The 15,661-nt window shown below is 38.8% G+C and overlaps 1 protein-coding gene across 3 annotated transcripts in view; it reads right to left on the reverse strand.

The window, feature by feature from the left end:
- Positions 1-15,661, reverse strand: part of LOC118001946 (E3 ubiquitin-protein ligase parkin-like) — a 1,266,913-nt gene that overhangs the window by 504,251 nt on the left and 747,001 nt on the right. The gene's annotated exons all lie outside the window — the stretch shown is intronic.

The raw sequence follows: 15,661 nt of genomic DNA on the forward strand, positions 1-15,661 counted from the left end.
ACTTTAAGGGAAGGTCCTATCCTCTGTAACTAAAACCTGGGTCACTCAAAAAGGGGATTTTCCAAAATTGGCATCAAATGCATTATTCTTCCTTATACACAGTTAATTGCTTTTGAATTTTTGCTTTATATGTGGAAAGTTTTCTAGCACAGATTTTTGCTTTTCTCGAGTGTCAAACTTTCTTCTTGTTGACAGAATAAACATATACCTTCTCTACCTAATACTAAACTCCTCCAGTGTTTTCACCATCTCATTAACTGAGTGTTCTGGAATGACTACTCCCTTTTCAGGACTGCTATCAAGCTGTCTTTCTAGAGTTTTCTTACTAAATCCTCTGTCTTCTTTTATCTTGGTTTCAATTTTATTGCTTCAGGAGTACACTTTCAAGTCATTTTTTTTCCTCCTCTGGAAATCCTTTTTATTCACTCTGAGGTGTCAATGCATTTCACTTTGTTGATTTCCCTTGTCTTTTGCTGGAGCCCAGATCACACCATAGATATTTTCAGAAAAACTGCATGGGAGGCAAACATTTTTGGATGCTTCATGTCTGCATGTGTCTTTACTTCCTTGATATGATGGTCAATTTTGTGTGTCAGCCTGACTGGGCCACAGGTTAAACATTATTTCTGGGTGTGTCTGCGAAGATGTTTCTGAATGAGATTAATGTTTGAATTGCCAGTTCAGGTAAAGCATATTGCCTCCCCAATTTGGGCAGGCATCAACCAATCTGTTGAAGGCCTGAATAGAACAAAAAGGCAGAGGAAGAAGGTATTTGGCCCTTTTTGTTTCCTGCCTGGCTGTTTCAGCTGGGACATTGATTTTTCTCCTGTCCTTGGACTAGGATTTACATCATTGACTCCCTGGCTCTCAGGCCTTTGGACTCCAACTGGAATCACAGCACAAGTACTTCTGGGTGCCAAGTCTACAGATGGCAAGTGGGGGGATTTCTCTGACTTTATAACTGCATGAGCCAATTTCTCGTAATCTCTCTCTTGATAGATAGATAGATAGGTAGATGATAGATACAGCTACCTATCTTGCTATCTATACCTACATCTTGATAGATATATCTATCTCTCTCTGTATTTCCAGAGAAACAGAACCAATAGGATATTACATATATTCCCTCTCAGAAGCTTGACTAATACACTTATATACTTAATAAAAACTTGAATAGGTACAGGATTCCATGTTGAAAGCAACTTCTCAGAACATTGTGGGCATTTCCTGGCTTCCGGCAGCAACATCAGGGGTCAGCAGGCTTACTTTGGTGTAGACAGGAGACCTCTTAAGGAGACAGGCTGGGATCCTGCCCAAGCCAGAATGAAGACACTCTACTCTGGGGCTCCATCTTGATTTCTCGTCAGATGATAAATAATATTTCCAGTAGCTTCTTCTGCTATTAATTTTGTCATTGATTTTACAACCTTCTAGGGAACTGTGTGAGTTATATCCAGTTTTTCTCTGAGGAGTGTAATTCTCAGTACTATTTCCAAGGTTTTGTTCTTTTCTCTGTCTTTAGAGACTAAACTCTTTTTCATTTCAGAGAGCATTATTTTGTGCTGTTTCTGGAAGAATTCCACCAGTTTAACAGAAACATCACTGTGCTTTCACTAAAAATCAGGCAAAAGCTTCAAGAACTTTGCTATTATTTAAAAATAATATTACTGTTAAGATGATCAATGTCTTAATTACTATATGCACTTAAAATTATTTCTGCAAAACAACTACACTTGCAAATCTCTAATCCTTATACATACACACATGTACTCTATATTGTATTGGAATTTTGCTCACAATTTATGTTTTCCAAGTTATTCTAAATTATAGTATTTATTTGAATCTTTCCTTTGGTGCTTAAAATAAAGCCAGGACAGCCTGCATAGTTCTGTGCATTGCTGAGATTAAAAAGATCACCATAGCCCTTTGATCAGGCTACATCTTTAAGAGCAGTTCAACTGTGAGGACATAAAGAATTTTCTATGAAACCAAAACATACAGCTAACTGTTTGTTAAATTTGCGTGAACAACAACATTGGATCAATTTAGCTCTGTACCACCAGGAACCTGTCAAGCACATGACAGTCGTGGGGACTGATCACTGGTGCACAGACCATACTGTGAGGAATCCTGGTCTCAGAGAATCTTCCAGATGGATAATCAGGATCTTTCCACAAGTCTGGGTCTTCCATAGTACTCTTCCACATGTTCTTTCTCCCCCTCTCATTTTATTCAGTTACTAGGGAGGAGGAATATCTTCTAAATCTTCCAAAGAGCTTCCTGGTATTTGAAAAAACAACCATATTCTGGAGATCTAGAGAATCCTATCTGATGACAAGAGTACAGCAAAATGGCATGAAATCATTCTGGCAGAGGTTAAGAAGATTTTATTACACACATTACTAATTACGTGCGAAGTGATAAAAAATCTGTTTAATTTAAAATCCAGATTTTTATGTAATTATCACAAAAATCAGTAGAGTTATTTTCAAAGAAAGAAATAGCAGTTATATAATTTGGACATACAAAATTTAGCATTAACAAAATTAGGGGTATAGCCTTCAGTCTATTAATTTTTAAAAATGCATCTCAAGGAATGACTTTTCTTTTTATTAAGCCCTTGTATCAACACACATTTAATTGGCAAATGATAACACGGAAAGAGAAAAAAAAATGTAGGTGGAAATTCGTGTAATTACCTCCCCAAATTAATACAACTTGAGTGCAAAATACGTTTTTGGTCTCCAATCTTAGCTACAGTGACTATATGTTGTTTTGCTCTATTATATAAGGAAATGATAGAAAGTAACAGAAAATAAAAGATAGAAGGTCCAGCAAAGGGCTCTGTGTGTATTCTCAGATTGCTCACAGACCTACTGAGTCAACTTTAGAGGTTCTTGTGCCTTTTGGTGCCTCCTGATCTCCATTGATAAAGTACACGGAGGACTTAGGCCCATAGGAGACTCACATAAATGACTCATAAGGAAAGGTTAAAGCAATTTGGGGTTGTTTATACTGGAAAATAGAAGAATAAAAACTTGGAAAACTTTTTCACGTATATGACTGAAGGAAAAAGAGGTTCTAAAGTATGAGGGCCTGAGAACTCATGGAAGAAAGTACATTTCCATGGAAGCATGATTGCAAGGTGGTACTGAGGAGGGTTCCAGACTCTCTGTCCTGAGCTTGCAGGGCACGTGATGGCTCTCATCTGCTGAAGAGAACATGCACATTTCCCTTCCTGAAAGCGAGTTTTACATTGACCTCAGGAGATCCCACCTCTGTGACAAAGCACTTCCATAAATCCTCTATGATGGAGGGGATATACCTCAACTACTTGGTAAGTGAAAGATGAAAGCACAAAGGAATGCTTTAATGACTTCCATCATCATTATGGATGCCAGTATTTCCTTTGCGATAGTGAAATACTTAAATAATTGTTTCTGTACATTAACTATATAGATCGGTAGTATTATCAGCAGCTCTATCAGTGAAGAAGTTGTTACCAATAACACATTGCAAATATTCATGCAGTAGGAAAATCACATACATTTAAATATAAAATAAACTTTCTCTAACTCAGGAGAACATTTATTTTCATTTGCCCTATGTTCTCAAGGAGCCAGAACAGGATGGAAGAGAACAGGTATGGGAAACCCTGGAGAAGAAGCCAAGACCTGGGCCCCAAGGGCCTGTCCCATCCTACCTAGACTGCCCTAGAGATGAAAGGGAAGGAGTCACCCATCACACACAGCTGGGCATGACCTTGCAGGTACAACATCTACCCTCTGCAGACCCTTTGGTAGGACAATTTACAGCCGAGCCCACCAAATAGAATTCAGATGAACACACTCATCCAGCCTCCTGGCGTCACGGTTTATTTATATTTTCAACAAGGTTTAAATCCCCTTCCCACATTCGATAGAAAAACAAGTGTTAACTTCTGGGCTGCGTTTTCTCAGCCATTTCTCTTTGGGAATTGCTACACTCAGCTAAATATCTCACCTCTAGAAAGAGCTGCCTTCTGTCCGGGTTCTGTCACTCAACCCTGGATAATGCACCTCTGTTTTCCACATAGCCTCAAAACATTGAAAAAAAAATCTGCTATTCCCAACAGCCTGGTGCTATTGTTGCTGTTGGGAAAATGAGGAAGAGTAGCAAACAGAAAGCATCAAAAGTATTAGAGGAGACAATAGATGAAAATTTTATAATTTTAGAGTCGTGCAATCCTTTCTAAGCTAGCACTAAAACCAAGAGGCATAAAGAGGAGATAAAGTGTCCAACTACCCAGAACAACTGAAAATGTTTTTCTATGGCAACAAAACAAAACAAAAACTCACCTTTTAGGGAGTTTGCTATACGGGTGGTCACTACTGAACCATGCTTTCCAGAGCAGTGCCCTTGGGTAGCACCCTCCTCTTGAATCTAGGCAGGGTATGTGACTTGCTCTAACCAACAGAACGTGATAAAAGTTTCAGACTGAAGCTCCTATGTTTGCACTCTTGGAGGCCCCGAATTGCCGCCTTAGAAGCCCTGCTACCCTGCAGGAGATAACCACGTTGAGAATTCATGTGGAGGGGCGCAGGAGGGAGGAGAGCCCTGAGTCTCCGTTAAGGAGAACCAGAGAATGCAGAGGACACAAGAACCAAGGCCCCAACTGTGACCCTGGCAAGCCATTTCAGCCAGCAACCTGCCATCCTAGCTTCTTAGCCGAGCCCTACATAGCAGGAGTGAAAAAGTGATCTGAAACCTCACAGCTCCAGCAGGTGTCATACTGAGAGTCACATTGTCCTTTCCATGCTCTGTCGAAATTCACAACCCTCAGAATTTTGAGAAAAAAAATAGTTTTGTTTTGTTTTAAAGACAGAAGGTAATTTGTTATGAAGCAATAAGTAGCTGGAACATTCCATTAGTCAAACAACAAACTGGAAAAAGTCTAAACAATACACATCACAAGAGACTAGTTAAAATAAGCAAAAAGATCTTATAAATCAATAAGAAAAAAAGGACAATGCTATACAAAAATAAACAAAATGATTTAAGAAGTAATTCAGAGGCCCACAATACAAGTGGTCAATAAGCCTTTGAACAATGACCAACCTCAATCTTAATCTTTTTAAAAAGGGGAATGAGATTCCATTATTTGCCTCTTGGAATGCAACATATTTAAAAGCTTAGCAATAAATAACATCAAGAGCTGAGCAATAAACAGAATGGAGGTGAGGTGGGACTACTGTAGTCTCATGCACACTCTTTGGGAGCAACTTACCAGTTTATTAAAAAATATAATGTATGTATTATTTGACCCACCAATAAAGTTCTAACACAAACAGGAGAGGGATGCTCTCCTTCCCCACCCAGTCTCACCAGTCATGCACCTGCCTAAGGAGCAGTGAGGCCGCAGTGAGGCCCCTAAGGAGCCCCTAAGGAACCCTTCGCATTCTCAGATAGCCCGGACTCTGATATGGGAGGAAGTGGATCAGCATCACTGACAGTCAGTCATATCGTTTTAACCTTTTAACCTTTATAGATTAATTTTCCTGAACCTGACAGGAGATGCGTCGAAGAACACCTTATTCCTACTATTTTATGTTCAAACAGAATCATATTCACTCACAAGCTTCACTAATATACAGTTATTCAGATACATTCTTTAGGGCTTGAAAACCAAAATAGATTTTTAATTTTCTTATAAAAAATCACAAGCCTTTATATTACAGTGCTAGGTTTCTTAATATCTTTTGTGTCACCCCTTGTAAATGTGAGAACTGATTGATCTCTGTTATGTGTGTGTGACAGACTAAATCTAAAACATGGTCGGAGGCAAGCAGACCTTGAAAATCTTGTGGAACTGGAACATTTTCATTACGTATACCGTGCTGTGTGTGAAAGAGTCATGCCAATCAGGTTGTGGTTCTTAGCAGGCGGATGCACATGCAAACTTGGTGTGATGGTTTCACTTAGTATTCTCATCCGGAAAACATTCTGGGATATGTAAATACATAACTAGGTAATGTCCAAATAGACACAATATTATAGTTCAGAAATATGAATACTTATGAGAGAGAGAAAGAGACAGAGACACTATCCCATCGAGCAATGTGTGAGTGTGACCCCCCAGTGCAAATGGGAGGCATGGTCATGGATGGAGGCCTGAGTTATGACTCAACCACCACAGATAACATTTATTTCCAACTGTATCAACTGGCAAAAAAAAAAAAAAAAAAAAAAAGAGCTATGCATTTACTAAAAAAAACAATAAACAAAAAACAAAAACATTGAAAGCATTATCCTTATGTGTTTAGAAAGAAAAAAGGAAAAAAGGAAAAATGGGTGGAGGGGGGTGGAAAGAAACACTTAGTTGGAACCCCAAACAACCAAATGGCACAGATACTGAGGACACTAACATTTGAATATGAAGATTTGGGATTTTTTTAAATAAGAAAATTAAGGTCTATTTTGGTGTTTCAGGTTATAGAGCCATAAGGTACTCTGGTAGGATTATAGAGAAATGAGGGATTGAGAGAAAACTCCTGACAAGATCAAGAATATGGGACTATTCATGAAATAGGAAAACCCACATATAATTGAGCGAGGACAATGGACAATATTTTGAATTGCAATATCACTCCATAAGAATGCAATGCATAATTCCAATAGCCGAGTGTTGCAAGCCAAATTCAAGATAATGAAAAGGTAAGCAAAGAAAAATGTAAAGTGATTAAGTGGAGAATACTATGATGAATTACACTGGAATTTTTAAAAAGATGTCATTAGCAGGGTTTGGAATGAAGCCAGGGAAGGAGTTATGAGGCTTACTATAATAGTTTGGGCCCCGTAGATCTTCTTTAGTCAAATTGGTCTTTATTTACTACTTATTCCCTATTTTCTCTTTTTTTTTTTTACTCCCTTCATTTTAATTTTTAAATCTGATGACTTACCTCTTCTGCCATAGGCCCCTTTCCTTATCTTTCTTTGCTGAATTATTTTTTTTTAAAGATTTTATTTATTTATTTGAGAGATAGAGAATGAGAGACAGAGAGCATGAGAGGGAGGAGGGTCAGAGGGAGAAGCAGACTCCCCGCTGAGGGACTCGATCCCGGGACTCCAGGATCATGACCTGAGCCGAAGGCAGTCGCCAGACCAACTGAGCCACCCAGGCGCCCCTCTTTGCTGAATTATAACAATCTTATAAGCACAGACCACGTAGATCTTTAATTTTTTAATTTTTCCATTTCCACTTCAAATTCATGTCACATGTTGTGGACTGTCCCTTTAAAGAAAATTCCACAACATTTCAAAAGCACTTTGGGATTAATATTTGTGGTAGTAATGAGATTTTATTTTCTTAATATTTTGATGCAGAAAAACAACGGGTTATGACGATGGTGGACTCTTTATGGTTAACGAGGCCAGAAAAACTACACGGTCAAGTGGATAGATCTTTAGGCCTGCTGGCTTTGGAAGCTTTTAATGAAAACCTAGGGGATTTATAGACAGCAGACTTCACCACGTTTAGGTACACAACGGCATGTTACTACAGTAGCCACAAACACTGAGCAGTATTCAGAGTCTAAATCAAACTCATTTTGATTGTAAAAATTTAGTTTTTCAATTTGCCTCCTGCTGCATAGAGGTAATAGATCAGGTGATTCATTTCCATATGTGAACTGTTGTTAACCACAACGGGTGAAGGAGAGCCGGATGCAGGGCTGGGCCATTATGTCATACTCAGAAGAAAAGGGAATAAAATTACAGTGCAGAATGACCTACCAAATTTCCCGGACAGGTGCTAATTCACTTTGATCTATCCTTCACCACAATTTCATTGGTGGGGAGGGCATACATATTTATAAGTGTGGAAGCAGACTGCTGTTGTTCTGTTTGTAATTTACAGCAACAAAGAATTCATTATGATTTCCATATTAGAAGTCCCAAGGTGACCCTGTAATGGATACCAGCCCCCTGCTGTGTAGGATTCCTAACATAATAAAGAATAAAGAAAAACAACAGTACATCACAACCTGGCCTCCGGGGTAATCAATTCACATTTGTACTACGGAAACAATAGCACAACGCAAAGCAGTGTCATCACTACAATTTGCTGATGAAAACCCTAGGGATCCCAGGAAGTGCCTGCCTGAAAAGCAGCTGATTAATCTGAGTTACTAAGCTTGGTTAAAGGGTTATTGTTTTAATCATAATTAGCTATGAGTAGTTACTCATGGAAAAGTTGCAGGGGGATCCAGTTCAACCCCTTGTGAGGCAGACAGCTTTTATGCTTTTTTAACCATGAATTATCAACAACTATATACAATAAAACAGAGGACCAAATGGGAGAACAGTAATGGTTTTGATTTCCAGAAGTTGGATTTAGAATCTCATTAGCTATGAAAAACTATTACATTTTATACAAATATCCCTTAGGTGACATGACCATGGTGTGTTATCTCTGTATCCCATTGAATGCTTTAAGAGCTCAGTAGGTAAGTTCTTTTACTTCTAAGGAAGGACATTCCAATGTCTATGTGCAGAATAAACACTCCAATGCATGGTATGACTAATACAGTGCCATAATTAGGTAAAAAATGTGAATAAGTATTTCACTAAACAAGATCTACGACTGGTTAATAAACACATGGCAAAGATGCTTACTATGAGTAGTTATTAGAGAAATGTAATTAAAGTCACAATAAGAAACCACTCCACACTCACTAGAATGGCTATAATGGGAAAGATTGACAACACCAAGTATTGGTGAAGATATGAAGACACTGGACCTTCTATCCTTTGATGGTGGGATGTAAGATGTGACAGTCACATTGAAACATTTAAGTATTTTTTTTTTTAAATGTTAAATGCATCATCAGAGGATTCAGTGATTCCTCTCCTAGGTATTCAACTGAGAGAAATGAAGGCATGTGTCTACACGAAGACTTATATACCAATGCTCACAGCTCAACTCAAATAATCTCAACTAGAAACAAATACAGATGTTCATCAACCGGTGAATGGACAAACTAAATGTATCATATCCATTCAACAGGATTTCGCTCATCAAGAAGACAGATAGAAGCAGCATCTCTGGAAAATCTCAAACTAATTATGCTGAGGGGAATAAGGCAGACGAAAGATTGCATATTGCATGATTCCATTTATATGAAATTTCTAGAAAATGGAAAGCTCTGAAAGCAGAGAATAGATCAGTGATTGCTTGGGCTTGAGGGTGGGCGGGAGGATGTCTCAAATACGCAGGAGGAAACACTTCGGATGACAGAAACGCTCTAACACTGCATTGTGACGGTGGTTGCATGCTGGCATATACTTACTATCAAAACGTACACTTACACTGGGTGATTTGCATGATATGTAAATTATACACCAATGAAGCTGTCAAAATGCATCAAGGCATAAACTTAAGATTTGTGGACTCGTACACATTCGCAAATCGTAAAAGTTGAATTTAAAAATAAATCAGTAAGTGGGCCATAATTATCTACTAATAGCCTTATCTTTCTCCTAAAGCGGGTACCCTGAGACTTCTTTCAGAAAACTAAGGCTACAGCTGGGTTACATGCAGAAAGGTTTCAGGTGTTCCTTTATGTGATCAGACCATTATGTGTTTCCATGTTCACACATCACTGAGAAGGTGCTGAGCCTGTGACTTCAGTGGGTAGCCAGCCCCTCGGTGGACCGTCAGCAGTATGTATTAAGCCACTGCAATGACCTCCTGGGGCAAATGCTCATGGCAAAAAGTGTCAGGGAGATTTTCCAGAGAACCAGACAACTTGATTAAAGAACTAACTATGTTGGCATTTCAATGGCTTTGTAGGTAGTGACAGTGACACAGAGGCAAGAGTTAAGAGATCAGACCCTTTTCCTCTGCAGCAAGGGTGGTAGCTTGGGTTTTTAATTACTAAAATAATTTGCTTCACCCATTGAGGAAAACCATCAGGAATGTGTCCTACAGCTACAGGGTGGTGGCACTTATTGCTATGCTAGACAGTCCCCTTGTTGAAGCCTTTTGAAACGTCATCCTCTGATCCACTCTTAATTCTTAGTACGAACAGGAGTAACATATGACAGGCTGACAGCTGAAATGAAAACAGATATAAGGCCCTTTGCAACATTTCTTGTTGAACAGCATTTCAATTACCAAGGGAAAGTGGATTCTTCAGGATGCTACAAGGCAGATGTCAGCCTCAATTGGTTAAATCAGAGAAACATTGACTGAATTTCTCATAAACAATAAGGAATCCCACATCTAATTCTGATTCATGTTTAAAAAACCCAGAAAATTACTAGTTACCTACAATAAGGGAAGGAATACATTATTAACATTTTGTTACCACTCAGGATTCAAACAAAGAGACTCTAATAAACCCCTCTGTTATCATATGTAGGGGAATATGGTGGAGCACTAACTGCCTCAGAAGCCCTACTTGCCCATCTTTTTTTCTAGCTATTTCCTGCTTGTCCATTAAAATTCACATTAAGTCATTTCTCACATCATAGACACAAAGTGATTTACTTCTCTTTTTTCTTACAGTAATTTGTTAAGGATAGGAGCAACTGTAGGTGTGGATGTGGGTATGCATTTGTGTGCACACATATGTACGTACATATATGGAAATTGGCCTCGTTTTCTGGGTCCTAAATCAGAATTCCATACCTTATGGAGAGGCAGCACAGGTAGATCAAGTAATTACTGAATAAAAATGAACTAATACATGTCAGCCTTGTAACAAAAGTTACAAAAGTCCAAGAGTATGCATTACTCGCGATTAGAAACTATATAACATGTGATGAGATCTTAATTCTGGACATATAGGCAATGATTACACAGAAGGTTAAGAATAATCAGGCTAGTTTAGATAAAATGAAGAGAGAAGGTTCTGGAGAGGTTTGGGTTTTGTAATGTTGCTTTTAATTTAACACACCTTGGGTTTTACAGCAAACAAGACTCAGTGATGCTCTTATTCTAACTGTGATTATATTTCACACTTGAAGTTTAAACAGAACCATGGCCCTCCAGTGTGCAGAGCACCATGTCACATTGCGGCCATCTATGGATGCTAGATCTCGGTCTCATCCAGTCTCTCCCCTTGCCTGAACCATTAGAGTACCTCCCTATTAGCCTCCCTGTTCCCGATCTTACCAGCCCACTCTCCACAACTGAACACACACAGCCCATATCACTCCTTAGCTTACCACTTCACTGGATCTCCAAATATTCATATAAAGCAAATTCTTCTTCTTCTTTTAGTTTTTATTAAGATAAAGTTGCAAACTTACAGAAAAGTTATGAAATATAATGAACTGTATGTCCCTCACCTAGGTTAACCACTTACTATCAACATAGTCAAATTTGCTTTCTAACTAATTTCTGATAGATTTGCAAACAAATTTTACACTTCAAGGAGCTAGAAAAAGAACAAAGAAAACCCAAAGTTAGTAGAAGGAAGAAAATAACCCAAGGATCAGTCCAGAAATAAATGAAATAGAGCTGGGAAAACAATAGAGAAGATTAAAAAACAAAAAAACCCTGGTTCTTTAAAAAGATAAACAAAATTCATAAGCCTTTTGCTAGATTCACCAAGAAAAAAAGAGAGAATTCAAATAAATGGAATTGGAAATGAAAGACAAGATGTTATAATTCATACCACAGAAATATAAAAGATCATAAGAAATGGATAAAGTCCTAGAAACATGCAACTTACCCAGACTGGATCATGATGAAACAAAAAATCTGAACAGACTGATTACTAGTGAAGAGATTGAATCAGTAATCAAAAACCTTCCGAAAAACAAAAGTCCAGCATCAGATGACTTCACTGATGAATTTTACCAAACATTCAAAAAATAATGAACACTAATCATTTTCAAACTCTTCCAAAAAATACAAGAGGAGGGAACTCTTCCAAGTTCCTTTTACTAAGCCAGCATTACCTTGATACCAAAACCAGATAAATTTGAAATAAACTCATACGCCATGATCAAGTGGAATTTATTCCAGGATGCAAGAATGACTCAGTATCCACAAATCAGTCAATAGCATACATCACATTAACAAAATGAGGGATAAAAATCATGATCATCTCAATAGATGCAGAAAAAGCATTTGACAAGATTCAACATCCATTTATGATAAAAACTCTCAACAAAGCAGGTATAGAGGGAATGTACTTCAACATAATAAAGGCCATATATGACAAGCCCACAACTAACATGCTCAGTGGTAAAAAGCTAAAAGCTTTCCTCTAAGATTAGGAACAAGACAAGGATGCCCATTCTCACAACTTTTATTCAAATAGTATTAGAAATCCTAGCCAGAGTACTTAGGCAAGGAAAAAAAAAAAGGCATCCAAATTGGAAAGAAAGAAGCCAAGCTGTCACTCTGCAGATGATACAAGATTAGGTATAGAAAACCCTAAAGAGTCCATCAAAAAACCATTAGGACTAATAAATTCAGTAAAGCTGTCGGGATACAAAATCAATACACAAAAAACTGTTGTATTTCTATATACTAATAGTAAACTATCAGGAAGAGAAATTAGGAAAAAAGATCCCATTTATAATCTCATTATAGTCAAAAAGAATAAAATACCTAGGTATAAATTTAACCAGGGAGGCGAAAGACCTACATACTAAAAACAAGACATTAATGAAAGAAATAAACAGAAAGATATTCCATGCCCATGGACTGGAATTATCAGTATCATTGAAATGTCCATACACAAAGCAATTTACTGATTTAATGCAATCCCTACCAAATATGAACTAGCATAATCTAATATATATGAGTATATTTATTATTATATATATAATTGTTGTTGTCATTATATGTTTGCTGTGCTGTTTGAGAGTAAATTGCAGATATCATGACCCTTTATCCCAATTAATTCAGTATCTTCTAAGAGAAAGGAAACTCTGTTATGGAGCCACCAGGCAGTCCTCAAGTTCAGCTAATGCAAATTCTTGATATAACTTGCAAGGCCCTTCCTGGTGTAGCCCGTCTAGCTCCATCTTTTGCTGTCTGCCCACCAACTTTGCACTCTATGCTCTAATGTACTGAGTTGTCAATTCCTTGACGTGCACACCCTCTTGCTCGCTTCCGTTCCCTCATGAATGCACTTCCCTTACTTTCAAAGTCTTTTTCCAACTCTGTCCTTCCCTTAGCTGAACTTGCTGGTGACTCTGTGTCCATCACTTCATAGCTGTGGGATCGGGGCGTGGTTATTTAACCAGCCTTTCAAAAGTGGGATTTTAAAAAGGAACAGTCCCATGAGATTGTTGTAAGGCTGCAGTGAGATACCTTAAGCCGGGAGCTTAGAATCTCGCCTGGGTAAAGGTCAGTATTCAAAGCATCCCTACGGTTGCTGCCACCACCATTTCTCATATCCAGCTGCAACTCCAGCTTCAGCTCCACCCACTTCAACTTCAACTCCACCCACTTTGGGAAGGCCTTACTGATCCCCAAATATGAACTCGTGGCCTGGCCTGTCTGTCTGGTGATCTTGCACTTGACCTCTAAGAACACCTGTAATAATTTTGGGGTATTTTAAATCATTTGTCTCCTCTAGTGGGTGTCTGAAGTCTTTGCCCTAGGGACTAAATCTGACTTACTAAACTTGGCAAGCCTCGTACTTAGCAAGGTGCTTGGCACACAGTAAGGGTTTAATAAATGCTTTTTGCATCAATGAATGCATTTTGGTAATTCAGAATTCAGAATGAACTGCAGGGTCTAATGGCCAAAATAATTTTTGCAAACTAGGCTGGCAACTGATTTTTCAGGCAGGTAAATTGTGGAATGCATCCTCATTCTTTGGGGACTCGGAAATACCCTAATACCCAGGGAAAGTGATTTGCATGCAGCATGAGACTTTTCTGATTTTTCAAGCTGTTACAAAAACATGAGGGAATTAATTCTTCTGAGCAGTCAGTTTCTCAGCGTCTCCTCAGCATTAAATTCGATGTTAGATTTGTTTTTTAAGCAAAGTTAACAGGCAGGAAGATGAGACAATCCACTTGGTAGTCAAATAGAACAGGGACAAGCCAGTGACAGTGCGAAATGTCGGTACCAGGTGAGCGAACAAGGGGAAGTCAGTCTCTGAGACAGCGCTGCAGGGCGCACCTGCAAACAGGACTCAGATGCGGAAGTTCAAGAACATGCTTGGAATGCACCAGCCACCACCACTGTGGTCAAAGGCCAAGAGTCACTGGCAACAACACTGTTTTTCCCCCATAATGCATCCAGAAAAAAAAAAAAAACATATCACACTTCTAATAAATAATTAAAGTGGAAATTTTTTCCTAGGTTTACGAATGAAAGTTTTCAAAATTTGATCTTATGAAAGAGTAGGGATATAGTGAAATTGTACAAGTTTACATCCTGCAAAATCCACATGTATGATTTACATGATGGGCTAATATGAAGTTAGACATTTAAAAACTGAATATAATAGAACGTCTTTGAGTTTAGAAAAAACGTTCTCTAAAAATCTCTTTGAAACTCCTATTTATATGTAAATCGACATCTAGGGGAAAATCATTTTACATGTCACTGGTCTAGTTCAAGTTCTATGGACTTGCAATAAAATGCATTAAAATATGATTAAGCCATTCACAAACTTCAGGTGTCTTTCCCAAATTTTAAAAGCACTCACAATATAAACTCTTCTTATAGGACTTGACTGGGAAAGAACCTAAGACTAGGGAAGATACCCTTTTTCCTCTTCCAGCTAGGACTGCGGTGATGGAAGCTTGACAGCTTCCATGCTATATTCAGCACGGAGCACGCACCACACCGTGTGCTGAACGCTTTATGCATCTCATCTCATTTCCTCCTCACAACACTCTTTTGAGGCTTGGGTTTATTATTCTCAATTAAAAGTTAAGTAAACCAGGGTTGAGAGGAGTCAAATAACTGTCTCCAAACCGCTCAGCACGTAAACGGCACAGCGCAAGCTGAGCTCAGTTTCACGGTCTACTTTAGGCACTTCTCAGAAGGAACCACTCTGTAGGAAAGGTGCAGGTCTACCTCTAAGTACAGGAGAGGGCGAACACTCAGGATCACTAAGTACAGCAAAGGGCTAACACTCAGGATCACTCAGTACAGGAGAGGGCTATCACTCAGGATCACTAAGTACAGGAGAGGGCTAACACTCAGGGTCACTAAGTACAGCAGAGGGCTAAACTGACGATCATTAAGTACAGGAGAGGGCTATCACTCAGGATCACTCAGTACAGGAGAGGGCTAACGCTCAGGATCACTAAGTACAGCAGAGGGCTCACACTCAGGATCACTAAGTACAGCGGAGGGCTAACACTCAGGATCACTAAGTACAGCGGAGGGCTAACACTCAGGATCACTAAGTACAGCGGAGGGCTAACACTCAGGATCACTAAGTACAGCGGAGGGCTAACACTCAGGATCACTAAGTACAGCAGAGGGCTAACACTGACGATCACTAAGTACAGGAGAGGGTTAACACTCAGGATCACTAAGTACAGCAGAGGGCTAACACTCAGGAGCTGCCATTATTGGCCTTCGGCCTATAGGAAGGCATTGGAGGAGGGAGGCGTAATGTAGTCTATTAAATAATCCTAAAAGAGACACACACTCAAATACCTCGAACAGGCAGGTCAAGCCCTGGTGGACTTC

This window comes from Mirounga leonina, unplaced genomic scaffold (assembly GCF_011800145.1).
Source record: "Mirounga leonina isolate KUSES-001 unplaced genomic scaffold, KU_Mleo_1.0 Mir_55, whole genome shotgun sequence".
Classification (NCBI taxonomy): domain Eukaryota; kingdom Metazoa; phylum Chordata; class Mammalia; order Carnivora; family Phocidae; genus Mirounga; species Mirounga leonina.